This window comes from Xyrauchen texanus, chromosome 35 (genome assembly GCF_025860055.1).
Source record: "Xyrauchen texanus isolate HMW12.3.18 chromosome 35, RBS_HiC_50CHRs, whole genome shotgun sequence".
Classification (NCBI taxonomy): domain Eukaryota; kingdom Metazoa; phylum Chordata; class Actinopteri; order Cypriniformes; family Catostomidae; genus Xyrauchen; species Xyrauchen texanus.
Genome location: NC_068310.1, coordinates 22413975 through 22437029, shown reverse-complemented (window position 1 = coordinate 22437029; position 23055 = coordinate 22413975). Strand labels below are relative to the sequence as shown.

General features: G+C 43.2%; 1 pseudogene; it reads right to left on the bottom strand.

Moving 5' to 3' along the window:
- Positions 1-1001: 1001 nt before the first annotated feature.
- Positions 1002-19436, bottom strand: LOC127628561 (chloride channel protein ClC-Kb-like; annotated as a pseudogene).
- Positions 19437-23055: the final 3619 nt, after the last annotated feature.

Genomic DNA, 23055 nt, shown 5'->3' with positions numbered 1-23055 from the left:
TTTTTTTTTCCAAACGAAATGCACAGAAAATTTGAATGGCCAAAAACAAAAGTAGAATGTGAAAGTGGAGATTGATAGTAAACAAGGACTTAAGTATTTATTTTTTTCTCACCCACACCTATCATATCACTTCTGAAAATATGGATTTATCCACTGAAGTCATATGGATCACTATATTGGATTACTTTTGTGCTGCTTTTATGTGCTTTTGGAGCCTAAACATTTTCGTACCCCTTAATTTGCTTTGTGAAGACCAACAGAGCTGAAATATTCTTCTGAAAATATTAGTTTGTGTTAAGCAGAAGAATGAAAGTCATACTGTAAAGGGATTAATGAAAAGGAGGCGAGAACCGGCTTGACAATATAAATAATATTTAATTAAGAACTTAAACCAAAAGACACAAACACACACATATGTCGGACAGCTGCCCGTAAACGCTCTCTCTTTCTCGCCCCACCGTCCGCAGTCGGCCTTTATCCCTCTCGGTGGCTTGATTAGGCTGATTAGGGACCGGGTGTGTAGAATCACGACCCGGCCCCGCCCTCTGCCCTGTCACACATACACATCTGAGATGGCATGAGGGTGAGTAAATGATGAGAAAATATTATATATATTTAAATAATATATATACAATTATGTGTTCAGAATAAAATCCAAAAAAATACAAAGGTGACATGGGATTCGGGGCTTTAAACCCAAACTTGGAGTAAAAGTTAGGATAACGATTTTTTTTTAATTTATTTTAAGTTCTGTCACTGCACAGGCCCTGAGGAGCCTTTAACCTCGTTGTACTATACTAAATTGCTGTTTCATTTCACAAGATTTCTCCTCATGTCCTCATCAATTTACTATGAATAATTACTTGATCTCCAAGTCATAATCCAAGCAAAATTACCACCTGAGGAAAAATTAAGTATGCTTATTAAAATTATGAGATTTTTAGTGGAAAGTATAAAGTTATGTCTGTTCCGAATTGCCATCTGATCTTGTTTTCCGTGAATCATACTTCCTTTGCCATCTCTTCAATTATTTTCGTCATCTGGAGAAAAAGTTATATTAGGACAGGCTATTTGCTTTATGTATTTGGTCCATGTAACCATTGTATACCTCAGTATATGGTTTGCGTATATATTGTATGTATGAGTATGTGTATATGTTTGTCCTTGAGAGCTGGCTGGTCTTATCACCTCTTTCCATGTGATGACGCCACACAGCTGCCCACTCTCTGTCACAAACAATCACTGCTTGCCTGTCACACTCATGGTACAATGAGGCCTATAAGAACATTAACAAACATTATCAAATACATTATATAAAGGAAACCTAAGTAAGGCAGTGTACAGCCAGCCAGACATTAACACCAAATAAACCCGATCAGGGTGATCAGGAACTTGTAACAAGGTGTTAAACCCACAGCGCCTGCCATCTCCCCTGAACGCCGCCAGAGGTCACCGTCACCTGACTATTAACATTTCACAAAGTACATAAACCTTCCCATAAACCTTTCTGTCAGACTGATTACCCTTCCACCTGTTCCACATTAACCCTGTCTATTTAAGTTCCCAGTTTCCACATATTCATGTCGGACTCCTGCCTGTTCTCCATATTCCCCAGCTTGCTTGTGTATTTTGGGATTTATTGCCTGTTTATTGGATTACCTGTTTGCCTATAGGACTTACCTTGTTTGCCTTTCTGGACTGCCTATTTGTGAACCGATCCCTTGCCTGCCTTTTGTTTTTGCCTTTTGTTTTGTTACTTTGTTTTTACTATTTACTATTTATTTGTCTTATTAAACTGCACATCTAAACGCCACTGCCCCGGCATCTTCACTACAGAAGACTTCACCAAACTTAAATCATCCAACAGTTTATCTACAGTTACATAAGCTTGTTTCAGCATGGAAGAGGTCTTCAAATCAATGCATCCAACCCATGTGTATTGCCGAAGGGGGTTTCCACTAGCAATCCCACCTGCAGCTCAACACCCTCTACGGCTGTTGTTAATCCTCGACTCTCACTTCCAGAGAAATTTGACAGATCACCCAGTAAGTGACAAGGATTTCAATTACAATGTGAACTTTTTCTATCTCAATTACATCATATGTATCCAACGATGAAGCTCGCGTTGCCTTCATTATTTCACTGCTGTCAGGCAAAGCTCTAGATGTTTGGAGTCGAGAAAACAACTTAAAGGGATATGTGTCTCACTTCCTATCTTGCTTGCGGGACGTTTTTGTGCACACCGAGGGTGGTTGTAACGAATGTAGGAGTGAAGGCAGACGAGGAGGTGCGGATCCAAAAGCAGGTTCTTTATTATAAATCAAAGTGAGGGCAAACAAACAGGAACAAAGAAATATCCACGAGGGGAAAACAACATGAACATGAACATGAAAAAACATCCACAGGCAGGAGAAACAACCATAACATTCACGTACAACAACATTCAACGACCGACAAGGGAATGAAGGAACAAACAGGGTTTAAATACACAAAGACAAGGGTAACAAAGCCAATCAACAAACAGAACTCTGAAACAGGATAACAAGATAATTAACTAAAACCAATGACAAACAAGAACTGAATCAAGGTAATCAAACAATGAACCAATAAAACCAGATACAAAACATGGAGAGAAAACAGGATGTGACAAAACTAGGAACTGAACAGGAATTTTCAAAATAAAAGTACACAAAAGAACAAAGGACAACAATGAACATGACAGAATCCCCCCTCAAAAGGATCGGATTCCAGACGATCCTGAAACAAAAAACAAAAGACAAAAACCCACAAAAACAACATAAGGGCACCAGGGGCAAACAGACAGTCCAAGTGGGCACATGGGCAGACAGACAGACCAGGGGGGCACAATGGGCAGGCTGGAAGTCCAGGGGGCGCAGAGGGCAAGACAGGCAGGTCACGGAGGTGCAAGGGGCAGACAGGAAGTCCAAGGGGGCACAGAGGGCAGGCAGGAAGTCCAAGGGGGAAATGAGACAGTCCACGGGGGCACAAATGGAGATGAGACAGTCCACAGGGCCCATTAGGCAGCCCCGGGGGGCACAAAGGGACAGGGTTAGTGGGCCAGGGAGGTATCGACCGGGCAAGGATAGGTCTGGGGGACCGGGGAGGAGGCCACTGGACAGGGGCAGGTTCAGGAGGCCTGGGAGGAGGCCACAGGACAGGGACTGGGTCAGGGGGCCCGGGAGGAGGCCACAGGACAGGGGCCGGGTCAGGAGGCCTGGGAGGCGGCCACAGGATGGGAACAGGTCTAGGAGGCCTGGGAGGCAGCCTCAGGACAGGGACAGGTTTAGATGGCCCGGGGGCTGGCCATAAGGCAAGGGCCGGCTCAGGGGGCCTAGGAGGAGGCAACAGGATAGAGGCCGATCTAGGTGGCCTAGGAGATGGCCATGGGGCAAGGACCGGTTCAGGAGGTCTGGGAGCTGGCCTCAGAGCAAGGATGGGCTCAGGGGGCCTGGGAGTGGGCCACAGGGCAAGGATAGGTCCTGGGGGTTGACCACGGGATGTGGGTAGGTTTGGGGGACCTGGGTGGTGGCCGCCAGATAGGGACCGGTGGAGCCGCGTGAGGTGGAGCCAAGGAGGACTTCGGAGGCGGAGCCGTAGAAGACTTGGGAGGCTGCGTTGAAGGAGGCGTAGGCAGGACCGTGGGGGGCTTAGGAGGCGGAGCCGAGGGAGGTGGCGCCGTAGGAGGTTCTTCAGGCGGTGAGCTGGAAGGCTTCGGAGGTGGAGCGGAGGAAGGTTGAGCCGTAGGAGACTGGAGAGGCAGAGCCGTGGGAGGCGGAGCCGTAGGAGGCTCGGGAGGCGGAGCCGTAGGAGGCTCGGGAGGTGGAGCCGTAGGAGGCTCGGGGGGCGGAGCCGTAGGAGGCTCAGGAGGCGGAGCCGTAGGAGGCTCGGGAGGCAGAGCCGCAGGAGGCGGAGCCGTAGGAGGCTCGGGAGGCGGAGCCGTAGGAGGCTGAGCCATAGGAGGCGGAGCCGTAGGAGGCTCGGGAGGCAGAGCCGTAGGAGGCTGAGCCATAGGAGGCGGAGCTGTAGGAGGCTCGGGAGGCGGAGCAGTAGGAGGCTGAGCCATAGGAGGCGGAACCCTGGAAGGCTCAAGAGGCTTGAGGGGCGGTGCCCTGGTAGGCTTGAGAAGCTTGAGGGGCGGAGCCCTAGAAGACTCGAGAGACTTGGGAGGCGGAGCCCTGGAAGGCTCGAGAGACTTGGGAGGCGGAGCCCTGGAAGGCTCGAGAGACTTGGGAGGTGGAGCCCTGGAAGGCTCGAGGGGCTTGAGAGGCGGAGCCCCAGGAGGCTCGAGAGGAGGAGCTCTGGAAAGCTCGGGAGACTTGAGAGACGGAGCCCTGGAAGACTCGAGAGACTTGAGAGGCGGAGCCCTAGGAGGCTCGGGAGGAGGAGCCCTGGAAGGTTTGAGAGGCAGAGCCCTGGAAGGCTCGAGAGGCTCAAGAGACTTGAGAGGCGGAGCACTGGAAGGCTCGAGAGGCTCGAGAGACTTGAGAGGCGGAGCCCTGGGAGGCTCGGGAGGAGGAGCCCTGGAAGACTCGAGAGACTTGAGAGGCGGAGCCCTAGGAGGCTCGGGAGGAGGAGCCCTGGAAGGCTTGAGAGGCGGAGCCCTGGAAGGCTCGAGAGGCTCAAGAGACTTGAGAGGCGGAGCCCTGGGAGGCTCGGGGGGAGGAGCCCTGGAAGGCTCGAGAGGCTTGAGAGGTGGAGCTCTGGGAAGCTCGGGAGGCGGAGCTCTGGAAAGCTCAGGATGCTCGGTAGGCGGGGCTCTGGAAAGCTCGGAAGGCGGAGCTCTGGTAAGCTCAGGTAACTCGGAAGGCGGAGCTCTGGAAAGCTCGGGTAACTCGGAAGTCGAAGCTCTGGAAAGCTCGGGTAACTCGGAAGGCGGAGCTCTGGAAAGCTCGGGAAACTCGGAAGGCGGAGCTCTGGAAAGCTCGGGAAACTCGGTAGGCGGAGCTCTGGAAAGCTCGGGAGGAGGAGCCCTAGAAGACTCGAGAGACTTGAGAGGGGGAGCCCTGGGAGGCTCGAGTGGCGGAGCCCTGGAAGACTCGAGAGACTTGGGAGGCGGAGCCCTGGAAGGCTCGGGAGGAGGAGTCCTGGAAGACTCGAGAGACTTGGGAGGAGGAGCCCTGGAAGGCTCGGGAGGCGCTGGCTCTTGGACGGTCATGGCTGCTGGCGCTGGCTCTGGGACGGTCGAGGCTACAGGCGCTGGCTCTGGGACGGTCGAGGCTACAGGCGCTGGCTCAGGGACGGTCGAGGCTACAGGCGCTGGCTCACAGATATCTGAGGCTACAGGCACTGGCTCATTGACGTTTGAGGCTATCGGCACTGGCTCACTGACTTCTGAGGCGACAGGTACTGGCTGGGTGACCGAGGCATGCGCTGGCTTGGGTTCGCTGACCGTGGCTGACGAGGACTCAGGATCACTCACAGTGACATGCGTGGGCTCTGGCTCGCTCACCGTGACATGCGTGGGCTCTGGCTCGCTCACCGTGACATGCGTGGGCTCTGGCTCGCAGACCGGGGCAGGCGCGAACCAGGAGGCAGAAGCCCGTCTTCTCACTCTCCTCCGGGCAGACGAAGTGGACCGTGCAGGCTCGATGACGGCAACAGGCGTGGCGGTTTGCACACTGACCGTAGGGGCTGGCGAGACAGGGAGAGCTAGGGACGACTGGAGAGTCACCGCCGTGGGAGGGGAGGCAGGATCCTCATCCACAACATCCACAGTAAGTGGCGAGCCGCATACCAGCAGCGTCTCCGCCACAAAATCACAGAGCGTCCAGCCGCGTGTCGCCGGTGGCAACCGCTCCTTCAGTGAAGGGTTCAGGTTACCCCAGAAGAAAACCACCAAGGCCGAGTCCGGGAAGTCGGAGATGTTTGCCAGCTCAAGGAAGTCACGGATGTGGTCCTCCATCGGTCGGTCCTCTTGCTTTAGGCAAAGCAGCTGGTAGTTCGCTTGCTGAACCGCTGGATCCATAGTGTGGTCGGTCGTTCTGTAACGAATGTAGGAGTGAAGGCAGACGAGGAGGTGCGGATCCAAAAGCAGGTTCTTTATTATAAATCAAAGTGAGGGCAAACAAACAGGAACAAAGAAATATCCACGAGAAGAAAACAACATGAACATGAAAAAACATCCACAGGCAGGAGAAACAACCATAACATTCACGTACAACAACATTCAACGACCGACAAGGGAATGAAGGAACAAACAGGGTTTAAATACACAAGGACAAGGGTAACAAGGCCAATCAACAAACAGAACTCTGAAACAGGATAACAAGATAATTAACTAAAACCAATGACAAACAAGAACTGAATCAAGGTAATCAAACAATGAACCAATAAAACCAGATACAAAACATGGAGGGAAAACAGGATGTGACAAAACTAGGAACTGAACAGGAATTTTCAAAATAAAAGTACACAAAAGAACAATGGACAACAATGAACATGACAGTGGTAAGGACCCTGGAGAACTTCAGTTATGTCTAAAGCAGAATAATAAATCAGCCACTGAATTTGCTTTATCGTTCCGCACTCTAGTAGCACAAACCGTGTGGGTGGAGGATACACGAAAACTGTTGTTCGGAAAAGGATTAAACCCTGACCATCAAACGGAGCTAGCATATCATGATAAGGGGAGATCTTTGGATGATTTCATTAAACTCGCCATTCGCCTGGACAACCTGATCAGAGCCCATCATCTTACCAACTCTATGCAATCATCTTCTACATACATCACTGCAACCTGTCTTCACAAGCCCAAGCAAGTAGGTTGTTCCTCCCATGCCAGTGAAGAGCGACAACGCCATCTCAGAGAGAGACTCTGCATCTACTGCGGACAGTCTGAACATTTACTGGCTGGCTGCCCTACTCATCCCCCTAGGAAGGGGTTCATGGCAGTGAGTGTTGAATTCTCCAGTTGATTCTGTAAAGCAGTTCAATGGAAAGGAGGAGGCGAGAACCGGCCTGGCGATATAAACAATATTTTAATGATTAACTTAAACAAAAGACAAACACCCACACATGACGGACATGTCCATAAACGATCTCTCTCTCGTCACACCACCATCCGCAATCGGCCTTTATCCTTCTCTGAGGCTTAATTAGCCCGATAAGGAAACGGGTGTGTATAATCACGACCCGGCCCGGCCCTCCACCCTGTCACATTCCTCCCTCGTTCTCTCAGGCTGGGGAGCCCACGGCATGACATACACCCCCCCTCCTTTCCCTGGGGAGGGGTGTGCCTAACTGCTGGCAAGTCATCCCCCATCTACCTGGATGAGGAAGGGGACAAGGGGAGGGAAACAAAAAAAAATTTGGCACCTACACGCCGTAACGGCGATCATGCCAAATTAACAAAACCGTCGGTTCTCCAATACACCATAGCTTGGTCCTCGGCCACTCCTCCAACCTCCAACGGATGACAGCCGCGCCTCCCCGGACGGATCGAAGGCATTCTTCCAGCCCCTGGCAGACAGAACACCCTGCCGTGTTCTCGGGAAACAGAAGGGGTCTCCCCCACTCCTGGCAGTGGTTCTCCTGCTCCAGGTGGTCGGCCAGGAGCCCCTCCCCACTCGCGGTCAGCGGTCTCATACCCCGCCATATTTCAGCAGCTGGTAGGTGTCTGACCGCTCCAGGTGGTCGGTTAGGAGCCCCTTCTTCCTTCAAGGTCGGCGGCCATTCTTCCGCTCTCAGGCGGCCTGCTCCTCCATCCTCTGGCGGATGGCCGCGGCTGCTCCGTTGGGGTGGATGGTAGTGCCGAGGACTCTATTATGGCGCATCCCTCCTCCTTCCCAGATTTCGGCACCAGTATAAAGGGATTAATGGAATGGAGGAGGCGAGAGCCGTCTTGAGAATATAAATTATATTTTAATTTTGAACTTAAACAGACAAACACAAAAAGTTGTCAGACAGCTGCCTGTAAATCTCTCTCTCTCTGTCCCACTGCAGTCTCTAGTCGGCCTTTATCCCTCTTTGAGGCTTGATTAGCCTGATTAGGGGCCAGGTGTGTAGCCGCCCTCCGCACTGTTACAGTCACTCTGCATGTTCAGAATAACGAACAGCATATGTCAACCATTTTAGATTCTGGGGCTGCAGGTAATTTCATGGACCTGGCCCTCGCCATGAATTTAAAATTTTCTTTTGTCCCTTGTGTCCCTCCATTACAAGTCGCAGGACTAGAGGGTCGAACCCTGGGCTCCGGCAAGATTCAGTAGATAACTCAACACATTCATCTCCAAGTCAGACTCTTTCATCATGAGGAAATTAAGTTCCTGGTCACTTATTCTCCAAAAAGACCGATTGTTCTTGGCTTACCATGGCTGAGACTTCACAACCCAGAGATTTCCTGGAGAGATGGACAAATTACTTGTTGGAGTTCTTCCTGTTTTCAGTCCTGCCTCAACCTCACTGAACCCATCTCTCATCCTCCGGTATGTACCACGACTATCCTCCCAGAAAAGGAAATGTCAACCCTACCACAATGCTATTCGGATCTCCGGGAAGCATTCAGTAAAACTAAAGCTAACCAACTTCCTCCTCACCATTCCTGTGACTGTGCTATCGACATTTTTCCAGGCTCCTCTCCTCCACGTGGATGAATTTACCCCTTGTCTGAACTAGAAACTAAAGTTATAGAGGAATACATAGCAGAATCCCTAGAAAGAGGTTTCATTCAGCATTCCACCTCTTCAGCTTCAGCGGCTTTCTTCTTCACAGGAAAAAAGGATGGGGGTCTTCGTCCATGCATTGACTATCGAGGTCTGAACTCTGTCACCGTCAAGTATCGTTACCCCCTTCCTCTGGTGCCACCTGCACTAGAGTTGTTAAAGGGGTCATATAATGGTACATGCACTTTTTCAAGTTGATTGTACTGAAATGTGTGTTGGCTGTCCCTGTACACAACCATCCTATTATGATAAAAATCCATCCAGTGTTTTTGTTTTAATCTCCTTATATATTTTCCCCTGCCTCAAATCGAGCCGTTCGACCGTGTGACGTCACACGGTCGGACACCCCTCCCAGGATTGTTGATTGACAGCAGTGTTTCAACACAGACCGCCCTCGCTCGTGAGCGAGCTGTCAATCATAGTCCATCATCATTGTTGATACACTGGAGCAGAATGGCGCCTAAGCGATTATGGTGTTCTGTTCTTCGGTGTAATAACGAACACAGCAGTCATTTTGATGTTCCTAAATCTGAACCACTGAAGACGCAGTGGCTGAGTTTTGTTTACGATGGGAATATTCCCCACGAGCAACATCAATGCGTTCATGTTTGCGCAAATCATTTTTCACCAGACTGCTTTATAAACGAGGGTCAGTATAAAGCTGGTTTTGCTAAGAAGCTGCTGCTGAAAAAAGATTCGGTACCAACTATTTATATTCCCTCTGCACCTCCAGAAGAAGTAAGTGTAACGTTTTATTAACCTTTATATTAATCTTTGCAAATCACTAACCCTAACGGAGGGGCGGGGTGACCAAAGCTCATTATCATTTAAAGTCATATGCACTGAAACGGCGTGCTGAAAACAGAGCTGTTTCTGAGCAGGTAAAATGAGTGTTTTCTTAAAATACTAATGAGAATTTTTAATAAACGTATATTACAAAGTTTTCATTTAGACCCTAAAGATTCATATTAACTTGTACAAAAATGGCATTATATGACCCCTTTAAGAAATGGCTAAATCTACACTAAGCTGGATCTTCGTAATGCCTACAACTTGATCTGCATCCAGGAGGGGGATGAATGGAAAACAGCCTTTTCTACACACACGGGCTACTATGAATATCAGGTGATGCCTTTTGGACTTTACAATAGTCCTTCATTCTTCCAAGCCTTTTGTAAATTACATTTTCCAGGACATTATTGGCAAGTGGGTTCTAGTTTATATCGCCGACATCCTGATATTCTCGTCTTTCCTCAATGAACACATTCAATATGTCAGAGTGGTACTCAACCATCTTATTCAACATCAGCTTTATGCCAAAATGGAGAAATGTGAATTCCACCAGTCCACTATTTCACTCCTGGGGTATATCATCTCCCCAGAAGGAGTTGACATGGACTCCTCCAAAGTACAAGCTGTACTGCAGTGGCCCTTACCTGTGTCTGTTAAGGAGCTACAATGCTTCCTTGGCTTTACCAACTTCTACAGGCATTTCATCCGGAACGCTCTCGCTCTGAGAGAGGGAAAACACAGGAAAACTTCTTCAGGTAACAGGGTTTTTATTCTTTTACAGGGTACACAATAATGTCTTTCGTGGGAACACTGGGTTCCCTTGTCATTCTCTCTCTTTCCGAGGCTCTGTCGCTGCTGCTTTATATGCCGCTCTCCCCATGCTTACTGAAATTAGACACAGGTGTTAGACATAATTTAGCTCAGGTGTAAGCGCCCTTACCGCTTTTCTCTCCCGGACGGGCGCTTGACCACGCCCCCGCTGCCACATCATTATATAAAGATATTTGACCGCTCAATCTGACTGACCATTTAGAATCAAGTGTTCTAGCGAGTCGTGTAATAATTGTGGTAATCCACTGGTTTATTCTTATACTGCTTTACAGTAGTTTCAGGAGTCAGTTATAGCCGAACAGGTTGAATGGAGCCTACTTCTTCTAGGTTATAATTTAAACCCTGCAAGATAAATGATTTAGGGATGCTGAGAATCCAGAGTCTGAACCCTAAATCCATGTATATTTTTTTATTACTTGAATATTATTATTTGTTTACCATTTTCCATCAGTATCTCTACACGGTTCTTGTTATGACTCAACACATTAAGGATTCAATTTCCAAATTTGTATGCTCTTTCAAAAAGTCCCACAGCTGTGATTTGTTGACTGTGCCTAGGAGAGTGGGGGAGTCTGAGAGACAAGGGGAGGGAAAGCAAATTACATTGCTTAGCGCAAGACTCTGAATTAGTCTCATTCCATTCAGTAGTGCTGTCATTGTACTACTGCATTGGAACATTATCTTGAAAGTGCTTTCTCTGTTATTTCTATAGCCATCATCACTAAATAATTTGGCCTTTGGCCCTTGTCACACATATTTCACTGGCTTTCGCCTTTCTTTGTCAAGATATGTGGTGTATTATTAAAGTGAAGAGCTTAGATTGCCATTGAGCTAAGAGAGATTGTGTCATTGAGTTACTGACATGTAAGCGGGGGTTAAATTGGAATTCAATGGAAGAATTTGATTCAAAGAAGAATAAAATGATTAGCAATTTGTCTCTGCTTTCAATTTCGTATGTGTATGCTCTAGTCCAGTTTTTGTTTGATCCAATTCACACATTTAGTTAGCGCACTCACTCAAAAATATTAAGATCTGTGTATTTTCTAGCAGTAGCAAGTCTCCGTACTTGAAAAGATGGGTTCTTAGTGTATGTACGTATATTATCTGTAAATATTTGAATTTTTTTTATTCATGGTGTGTTTCCTATCAAATATATGCATACAGTAATGCCTCAAAAAGATATCCTCCAAAACCCTAATGTAACTGTAGCATGTAATATCATAATTAGACTCACCATGAGAGTCCACTACAGGGAATTTAGTCTCTGTGCTAGTGTTTAGGATTTTCTGCACACTTGTTGATCTCTCAGCTCTCTCTAGCACAACCTCTGCTGGGATCATGAACTGCTTGATCTGAACATGGGCCAACCTGTGGGACAGCGTTCATGATTAAATCAATTTAACCTACTGACCATGAGCAACCATCAAGGTCTTGATTTGGAACAAAAAAGCAGTGAGGCTGTGTCATCAAAAGAATTACCCTGATGGAGGGAACGAGACGTTGTGTCGATGAAGTGACACTAGGGGTCAATCTTGAGAGCCCGAAAACCTTCAGATCTTTGAGAAAATGCCAATGAGAATTGGTGAGTTGAAATTGCATGCCACTCCCCCTGACATACAGGTAAAAAAGGGAGGCCAGCAGACAAGTTCGTTCAGGTTTTGCACTGAGTAAAGTGCACACTGTGCACACTCTTTTAGAGAAAATAAAACTCTTTCAGAAGCGCTGTCGAAGCGCCCAGGGGTGTAGTCTGCAGCAGAGTGCAGAGTGGAGAGAGACCGCTGGAAATTTCTGTCATCAAGAACTCATCTTGATGTTGTTATGAACCCGTATGGCTGTCTGTCTTCTGTGAAACACAAAAGGAGATGATCGGCAGAATAACACTCTCAGTCACCATTCACTTTCATTGTTAAAAAAATAAAATGCAATGAAAGTGAATAATGACTGAGGCTGTCAGTCCCTAACATTCTGCCTTTTGTGTTGAGAAGAAGAAAAAAGTAATATGGGTTTAGAACATAGTAAAGTATACTTCCATCAGTATATTACAGGTTTTAGTTTTCATTTAGGGGTGAATTATCCCTTTAAATCTCCAATAACCTGAAGGCAGCAAGCAAACAGTTTACTCACTTTAGACAAGCCCGGATAAGCGATATGCCATTGTAGAAGGATGGACGATGCTTCGTATGAGCAATTGCGTAGGACACCAGCATAGCAACCAGGGTGGGTACTGCATGAGTGCACTGGCTGGTCATTTCAAGAGCCAATAGGGCAGGAGATAGTGTGTGTGTGTCACAGCCCCAGAGTAGGCTGCTGCTCCTATACACACACACACACACACACACACACACACTTGAGAATACAGCCCCATCAATACATTGAGAGAAGCCTTATCATCTGAGTCAGCCTGCAGTATTGATAATCCTGTCAGTAAATTGATGGGTTAATAAGTTTGTTTACCTTCTAAAGTGTAGCCTTCTGTGTTTATCAAACTATTTGCTGTGTCTAAACCACAGACAATTGTTTTAATGGGGCTGTAAGACATTCAAACATCTTTTGGTTCATTGGGTTAATTAAAAACTGCATATGTTTAAATTAAAGGAATAGTTCACCCAAAAATGAAAATTCTCACATCATTCACCTTCGTGCCATCCAAGGTGTGTTTAGCAGAGCACAAATCAAGATTTTTAGAAGAATATTTTAGCTCTATAGGTCCATAAAATGCAAGTGAATGGGCAGCAAAATGTTTTATCTTTGAAAATGTATCCATTTCTTTTCACACACACACACACACACACACACACACACACACACACACACACACACATACAAACACACACACATGTTGTGTTTCCATGTTTTATGGGGACTTTCCATAGACATAATGGTTTTTATACTGTACAAACTTTATATTCTATCCCCTAAACCTAACCCTACCCCTAACCCTAACCCTCACAGAAAACTTTCTGCATTTTTACATTTTCAAAAAACATAATTTAGTATGATTTATAAGCTGTTTTCCTCATGGGGACCGACAAAATGTCCCCACAAGGTCAAAAATTTCGGGTTTTACTATCCTTATGGGGACATTTGGTCCCCACAAAGTGATAAATACACGCCACACACACACACACACACACACACACACACACACACACACACACACACACACACACACCTAGCGTTTTGCTTCAGAAGACATTAATTAATCCACTGGTCTAAAACGATTACTTTTATGATGGCTATATGTGCTTTTTGGAGCTTAAAAAATTTGGCACCCATTCACTTGCATTTTATGGACCTACAGAGCTGAAATATTCTTCTAAAAATCTTCATTTGTATTCTGAAGAAAAATAAAGTCATACATATCGGGGATGGCATGAGGGTGAGTAAATGAAGAGAAATAACATTTTGGGGTGAACTATCCCTTTAACTAAATTTTTCCATTTGTACAACTACAAATTGTAGTGGTTGTGGATATCTGAAGACAAGATAGAAGAAATAAACAATTTGTTAATATTTTTATTAGCCAATTATAGATGTTGATATGTCATAATGTACGAATAAACACTGAGCACTTTTCACATACACAATCTTACACCGATTATGCTTAACATGCTGCACAACACCTTGTGCTCCATTCACTCCCATTCAATATCATCTGAAAGCGGAAGACCAGAAGCATAAGCTCATGCAAAGAAATGTTGTATTCTGTTGTGCACAAAAATTGAAATGTGGCAGATTCTGACCTGTGAATTCGTATGATGAGTTGTTTGACCAATGGAAGATTGACATGTCACACACTCACATCTTACAATACATATTTCAAAGCTGCTTGTATTATTGTTGCAGGAAAGTAGAGATGGTATATTTTGACATTTTTAAACATAATATTATTTGTTATTTGTGATTTTATTATTTATTAAAACCAAAAGCCCTCATGTGTGACATCATATCCTGTCCGTTGCTGTGTCTAAAACAATTTTGCATGCTGAAAGTCGTGTGACTGACTGCCCCTTAACTCAATGAGTTCAAGTCTCATGTAAACATGTTTTTCTTGTGCTGTCATAGTTTTCAGCGTATTACTGTGTATGTAAACACGCTCTATGTTGGACATTATAATGAGCTAATTTTACCTACCATAAACAAAAACTGGCATGAAGTAGCCAGCAGGTAAAGGCAAGGTACAAGCCATGAACAACAGCTCAACCTTACTGAGAGCAGTTTGAAATTATGAAGTCATGTTTTGAAAACCTTGCATTTTAATTTGCATTAAAATGCTCATCAACCGGTAAGGAATTTGATCTAATATTCCTTTAATGTCAGCTTCATCAGAATAAAAAAATCCCAGTGTTTCAAATAACTTCCGCCAGGTGTGTTCCATGCCTGCCAAAATGTGTTCTGAGGCTCAGGCAGCCCATTGGCATTCAGGGAAACTGTGTAACATGAAGTGCTGTCTAACAGGGAAGTAAGCAGCTGCTTCATTGTAAGTTAATAGGAAACAAAGTGAAATTTAAAGTAAAGACTAATGGCATTTAATTTTAATTTACACTATAAAAAGAGGTCACCTGCAATTGTTTTAATAAGGAGCAGTTTCTACCTAATCTAACCTTTAAAAAGTTTAGTTGCTGTAACCTTCCTTGAAGATTCAGTGGTGTTAAAATATATTTTTGTCTTGAATAAAACCTGTTACATTTTTTTTCAGCACACTGTTAATATTCAAGAATAGGACCAATCCTCACCTCAGAAGCTGTGAAACGTCCTGCTGAGTGATAAAACGTAAAGCAGTCTAGGAGAAATGCCACACTGGCTGAAAAAAGTGCCTTTCTAGATAAAAAATCCAAATGTTAAGTAGCATGAGGTTAGATTGCAACAAATATTATGAGGCTTCTAATCACAAAGCACATATTTCCCTATGTTGGCCTATTAGACAACAAAGTAAAACATCAAATCGTATGATACGATATTTCAGTCTGCAGGAGGGAATAAATCTTTCTGATGCTCATCCAGAAGTCTGCTGATGGGTTTTTTTTTTCTTTGTGAATCGCAGAGCCCAGTGATAACAGAATAAGTAAACACAGCTGATAACCCCTCAGATCAGCCTGAATTGAAAGAAAGAAGGAAACGTCAAGAGGACAATTACTGCATAATGAATCGTAATACAAATTTAATTATGAGACATATCATAAGGTTACAGATATTAGTAAGTATTATGAGCAATGCTTAATAATGATTATAAACATAATCATTATTGTTCAGGGACAAGACTAATAATGTGGAGCACACACAATTGTAGTTGTGCAAGCACTCAAAAAAACATTTTAGCCTAATTTGGAATTTGCACATCTCAATTCTCAAGTTTAAAATGATTTAAACTTAAAATATTTAGTTTTTTTTTAGCTCAATTCAATTTGATGGAATTTTATGAAAAAGAATGTGTATATTTTAAGATATATATTTAAATGTATATGTGTATAGTGGGATCCAAATTAAGACCACATAAAATGCTTCTAGTTGCACATTTTTCTTCTTCTAAATGCAATTTGTCAATAACATATAATATTATTTGCACAGCAATTTGAGTGAAAAGTTGAACTGAAAAATTTACATGAATTTCAAAATTTGGTACAGTGTGAGCTCTAACGAGCATCTTGTGTGCTTCAAAGAAACCTAGATGCTTATTTGATTCATGACCTTGAAATACGTCAATATAAGGAATATTTTTCTGTCATTTTACTTCATAATATTTATTTGTTTTAAAGGATCTTTAAAGTTTCTGTTTAATATTAGGTTTTTAAATTTGATTTTGAATCTCAGATTTTCAAAGTGGTCACAGACCAAGGTCAGAAATAAAAAAAGATATTATGGGGACATTTTTGTCCCCTATATCTGATTTCTAAGGGTATTTTTTATCTTCATGAGGGCATTTTTCATAATTAATTTAATCAATTTATTAATATAAATACCAAATGAATTCAGTAAGTTTGTTGCCCAGAAATTTAAATTAGCATCAATCATCTTTAGTGAGAATATATATTATGCTAAGAAAGCAAATGTTAGAGAGGGAATTCATAATGGGGGCATTTTTTGTCCCTACATTTTGCATTTTGGGAGCATTTTTGTCACTTTCAGTGGCATTTATGCCCCAAGCCCCATTAATTTCTGACCTTCTCAGACTTTAGGACACCACTTACATATTATGTTGGTAATTGAATGGATTGGTGGACAGTCACATATTACCCTCAATACTGATGACTTAATTTGACATCTTACCCAAGCAGAGCAAAAATGAATACTTCAAAGGGCTGGTAAGGCAACTCAGCAGTATAGCTGGTTTTAAACAGGGCCTAGCTCTAGATGGTGGACATAGATCAAAGAAAAATGTAATCATCTCTCTTAAACATCCCTCTTTTTTGGGGAGTTCTTGAATGAAATAGATTATTTCAGATAGAATACATTAAAGTGATGTGCTCCTATCTTAATTCAATTATGCCTCAATTCATTGAAATCTCATAAGGCCATCAGGGCGTTATTTGAGATTACTGTGAGGAAACTGGTACCATCCATCAGGGGTGCTCTAGGTAGTGTGAACGCTCTCGCCTTTATCTCTACTACAGACAGACAGCAGCCTGAAGCTGATTGCTCCACAAGCCACTGCAAAGAAGCAGGTACAGTAATCTCTGACTGAACAATGAGTCCCCAAAACCTTTATACTGAACAGAATGCCTATGAAGGAAAAAGGGTGATATAGATACAAGTTAGGCAGAGAAAGATCATCTCGCTATTTCATTAACAACTAAATGTTCAGTTCAGGTGCAGGGTTCCCCAATTAGTTTTCACCAAGGGCCAAATTCTGTCACAAAGTCAAGGACCACAGCCATCGATGTAATGACAAATGCTTTTGTGCTGCCGCCTACTGTTATTATTATTATTGTTACTATTGTTGTTTATTATTATTAAAAGAGTCATGCATACATATTTTTTACTAGTTATTTTTCTCAGTATTAGTAGCCTGTTTTATTTATTCAAAAAATTATGAAAAAAAAATTTGTATACAGATACACAAAACTACACAACTTTGCCTGCTGAAACAAAACAAACAAACTAACAAACCAAAAAAACTTTAATAAACAATATGGATCTCCATGTCCTCAACTGTTCCTGCTCATCTCCAAACAGGATCAACTCCCTGCACTTTCCCTTATTAGACCTATTAGCATTAATATTGTTACTGTTCTTAAGGATAGTATAACAAAGTACTGCAATAATTTCAAATGCAAATGCAAACTCAGTGTGTATGGAGCAGGATTAATCTGAAGAGGACTGACGACTGTATTTTGCTTTAGCTGCAGTGCGTACATGGCCGGTGAGTCTGAATGACTGAAGAGATGCATTTCAGCCTATTTTGTAATTCTTAGGACTAAAGGACACCAGCAGGTTGGCGTCAACTCACTGCTAACTGGAGCCCCAAAACAACTTGTGACGCCCACTGCTGCTGCCACAACGAGCATTTCTCCTTTAGCTGCTCTCTACAAGACAAAAATGCACAGGGCCACAAGAGTAATTTACATAAGAACTAGGGTATGGCCATCTAGTTTCCGTATTGCAAAATGACAGAGTGGGAAGCATTGTTTGTGTATTGCAGTGCATTTTAGCTACCTGATTTCCCCCATGACAGGAAACATGCAGACGATTCATGAACGCACCCACCGTGGTAGATAAATGGACAAATGTACCCTGTTGAGTTGACAATATTTTCAGGTGTTCAGGTGTTTACCCATACAGCTCCACACTCTTATTTGCATTTAAGGTTCTTACAACTAATGTAAATTTATTACATTTATTAACACAAAAACATTGAATATTACACTTGTTCATGTTTTATAACATAAATGTAAATGCAATCAGGGGCGAAAATTTCATCAAAATGTTGGGGGGGGACAATAAACATAACAATTCTCAAGAGCAATTTTTGAAGGGGACACCAAGGGGTTTTTTGTTGTTGCCCCGTTTGCATTTGTATTATTTTATTTCTTAAAAAATTATTTTAAGAATATATCATTATATTATTTACAATACACATATTTTAATTATATTTTAGGGGGGGACAACCCTCAGATAGGGGATCCTGACCCACCCCGACCCCGAAATCTGTATTGATACCCAGCTCTTTGAATAATAACCAGATTAAGCCAATATTGTAGTTTCTAGAAATCCATATAAAATATATTATCCAGATATGCCTGTATTTATCATATCATAATTCTGTATCATGTGTCATTTATATCTGCACATATCCCTACAAATGTAATAATGAGTGCAGTTGTAGTACAGACTGTTGAAAGAAGTTCCTGGTTGGTGTGCTGCAGTTCAAACAAATAAGGCTGGGCAAAAAACTCTCCTCTTCTCTAATTTCGAAATCCTCCGACAAGTTCCTTTAAAAATCCTTGTTGTTGTCTTCTAATTTGTGACCTGTGTTTTCGTTGTCTCTATCCTCTGTGCTTTCACGTTCATCATTTCTCCAGAGCCAGGATATTTTTTAATATAACTAGATTGTGTTTGGTTGAAAGAAGAACGTCTAGGTTACGGATGTAACCTCCGTTCCCTGATGGAGGGAACGAGACGTTGTGTCGAAGAAGCGACACTAGGGGTTTCTCTTGAGTGCCGAATATGCCTCTGATCTATGAAAAAAGGCCAATGGGTATTAGGCAGACAGTATTTGCATACCCTGCCCCGGACATACGGGTATAAAAGCGGAGAAATACATCAAGTTCGACGTGGAGCCCCCAAGAACCAGTCATCCAACCGCGATGGCTGTGGGGAGGACGGAGGGTTCCAGTCCAGCATCACGCTGGCGGCGGCCCGGGCAAGCATATCTGACATCTGCGCGTCAGCCTCAGCCTGGGCGTGCTGGCCCGAAGGCAGCAGTCCAGGGGAGTCATCAGTGTCAGACGGCGCACTCTCCGATGCAGCGGCGAGCTCATCCACCTCGAGATCTAGAGGATAGGCAGGCTGGTTGCCCCGATCACGGACGGGAGTCAACAAGCATACCGGGGGGCGGGTGGTCCAAGGGGGCATAGCCTGGTGGAGCCGCACCCGCTGCCGTGCCCAGATCGCCTCCATGGCCAGCCGCACCATCCTCATGGGAAGAAGGAGCAATGCAGGGGTGGCTGGAGTGGCGTGCTTTCTGTTGCCGCGACCGCAAAATTGCCATGGTCATGTTCTCGCAGTGAACCTCGCAGTGCCAGCCCCCTCTCTGGTGATCAGGCACTGGAACAACTACCGGTCCTCTGCCACAGCCACAAGTGCTGTCGACTGACAACTAGTTTTGTACCCAGAATATTCTTTTAATCTAAAAATGATGTGTATTTAAACATCACTGACAGCAATTTTAAATCTTGCATTTTAGTAGATTCTGGTTTGGTGACTGATTATCTGATCTGCAGAGGATGGGCAGAAGCTGTGTGAGAAGCTGGTGGACAGGGCACAAAGATAGGCTGGATAAAGCATCCAGCAGAAAAACTGCAGCAGGTGGTAATGCTTAAGACAACCGTATAGCCAATGGTGAGCTAATAGGAAAGAAGGGTCACAAGCTTTGGATTAACAGTGTGTGAAATATATGCTAGTGAATGTAAGGTAAAGTCTGTTTTTGAAAGACCTTGCCCCCGCTCAGCTGCTAGCATGCTTCAGTCTAAAACAGTTAAATGGCCCACCTGGATCTGTATGTAAACAGCTCTTTCTCATTATGTTATTTTTAGACTGAACTTTTCTTTAGTGACATTGTGGAGCCACTCATCGTTGAGTAGGTTGGCTGTGATGTCCATGAAGAAGCTCATTAGAGCTGAAATGGCTTAGCAATACCACTTAGCAATACCATTCCATGCCACCCAAAGAGACCATAGCCTGCCATACAGCATACACTCTGCAATACACATACTTTATGTACAGTTGTTTGCAATGATGATGTTTTGAGTTGATTCAATTAATAGAGTGACTGCTGCACACCGGGGGAAATACAACTGAAATTATTTAATTAAATATCACCTCTGATCCGTGACCGGGCATGTTTCCATGGTTTCCATGGGTGCTCATTCGAGCTGATTAGCTTTTCCTCTGTGCTGTCAACAGTCTTTTTTATCTTCATATTTATCAGGATGCTGTACATCTATACAAATCTGGTCCATTGTCTGAAAATGTACAACTTGCTCCCTCAATTTTACATGTCTTCCTTACCTCTATACAATGACAAAGCAAACAATTAACAGGAATATTTATTTCTTAATATTTATGTTAATTGTTTCTTGTCAATTCAAAGTAATTTCAAGGTTCTTTTACCAAACTACTTTTACCAAACTAAAATATAAAGTTTAGAGAGAGCTCACCTATCAGCCTGTTGACTCATTCTACATAAAAGATCACTGAGGTCAGTATCAACTCCCAATCTGTCACCACCCTAGCATTACCAGACATAGCATGGATCAAAAATTAAGCTTTAACTTATTTATGGTGCATGTCCTCTCCTGCTTTGCCTCTGGGCATGCACTATATTTGAACATCGATAGATGTTTTTGTTTTCTTTGAAATAAATTTTGATCTCGCAAATGTAGACATGCAGCTTTGTGGCCTTTCTGAATGTTGTTAATTATACGAGCTGGATACGTTGTGGATCTTTGCTGCTAAAGCAGGTCATAGAAAGTTAGAAAAAACATCTGACCTTTAGAATTGCCCCTGTATGCATAACACCTGCTTTAATAAGCCCTGGCTAAATGTACTTACAAGTGAAAAGAGCAACATGATTTAAAAAAATTTACCCAGCTTTTGTTATCCATTGCACATTTTAGAATGTGATTTCCCCTGTATTTTATTTTTCTGTATGAGCACTGATTCATATTGCATTAACTTTTCATTATGGCGAAAGCAGTCAGGCATATATATATACACACACTCACACACACACACACAAACTGAATCATTCTTGTCGCACACAATCATTCATTTTTAATGATTTAGTCTCTAAAATCATACGGCAAATATTTTATACTGTAATTTTCACTATGTGCGAGTCTGCCCATTGGGAATGCTTAAAACTATTACAGATAATTAAAACATTAAGCCATTATTTGGGTCCTGCATTTCTCATAATCAATATCTAACTTCCCTGTTGCATCCTACCCTGTGAAATTTATATTAGTGGCACAAAGATCTACACAATCTGTGATATTAATTAATCTTTTCTAACAAATAATGCATTATTCATATTAGCGAAGCCCTTGATATCCACACACAGAAGCAATCATGGGTGTGAAATAGCATTTCAAATCAATTTCATGTCCTTTTATTTTAACCCTTCTGATTTGAGAGAAAATTCCTAACAACTGTTCTGTTCATTAAGACCCTGTTCCGTACACCTCCCTTTTAATTATACACACAAACATATGCTTGTTTGTCCACTGAAGATACACTTTTATTGAAGCATTTCACCTGGAAGAGCACCACGTATACCAGGGGTCTGCAACCTTTTTGAAATGTAGTGCCATTTAAAATTTTCCTGGTCAATGTGCCAAGACTAGCGAGACTCGCAATACGTGTGAAAGCCATTCGCCGATCAACTATTTATCCCTTTTAGGAGAATCACAGCTGCAAAATCCTACAACTTTATTTCCTGGTTTAATGTATATTTTGAATAGACTACATTTTTTAATCCCACAATGTGGGTTTATGTTGTCTCTTTTAATAATTTAGTGTTATTTTGAGTGTGACCATGGTTTAAAAAGGGTGTACCTGTATGCTGGGTTGGAAATCTCAATGAATAATAGTGGTGTTTTCCATATTACATTTTGCTCTGAAAGCAATAAAACAAAACAAATTAAAAACGTAATGTAGGCTGTCATCCACGCAGCCTGATGGAAGCAAAGCGGGTGTGTTTACTTGCGTGATTAACCAAAAGTGAAGCGCTGCCGGCTTGTGATGCGTGAATGGCTTGCACACGCTGCACAAGTCTGTTGGGTATGCTGCAGTCTCCTCACATTTTAACTTTTTGTTTAGCCTCCCATTCAGCTCATGAAAACATGCTGCGTGATCATGAGGAAGGATTACATCAAGATGTAGACTGGAATGCAGGTTTGGAATTTATATAAATAAAATAGTCTACTCACCTCTTGCCAGTGATTACCTCTCCGTGTGCCAGTGCTGGCACATATGCCATAGGTTGCCGACCCCTGACCTATACTATATCAATGGTGTTAATGTTCTGATATATGTAGCAAACCCTTCATTTCATTCAACCCTTCAACCATTCATGAGTCAGAAAGAAGGGTTTGCTCTTTGAGTGAAAAAAAAAAGATAATTGTAATACTTTGTTCATATACGTTGTTGCTGTTTGGAACAAATACAGAATAATTGTTTTTATTCAAAAACATAAATGTCAGATGAAAAATAAGTGGAAAATTCCATCGAATTTCACTGAAAAGGTCCCCTGTCCTCACGCATATCAGGATGTCATTACAAGTTGAGAATTTAATTTATGCCAAAAAAGATTACATTGCACACACAATGAGCGAATAGAGACCTGGGCATGATCTTTTGACTTGGGCTTTTAACAAACATCTAACAACCATTTGGTAATACCCTAGCATCCACCTAACCACCCAGAACACCCTGACATTGCAAAAATAGATAGGCTATATCCTGGGGAGTAACGGAATACATGTAACAGGATCACGTATTTAAAATATAAAATATAAGGAACTGTATTCAA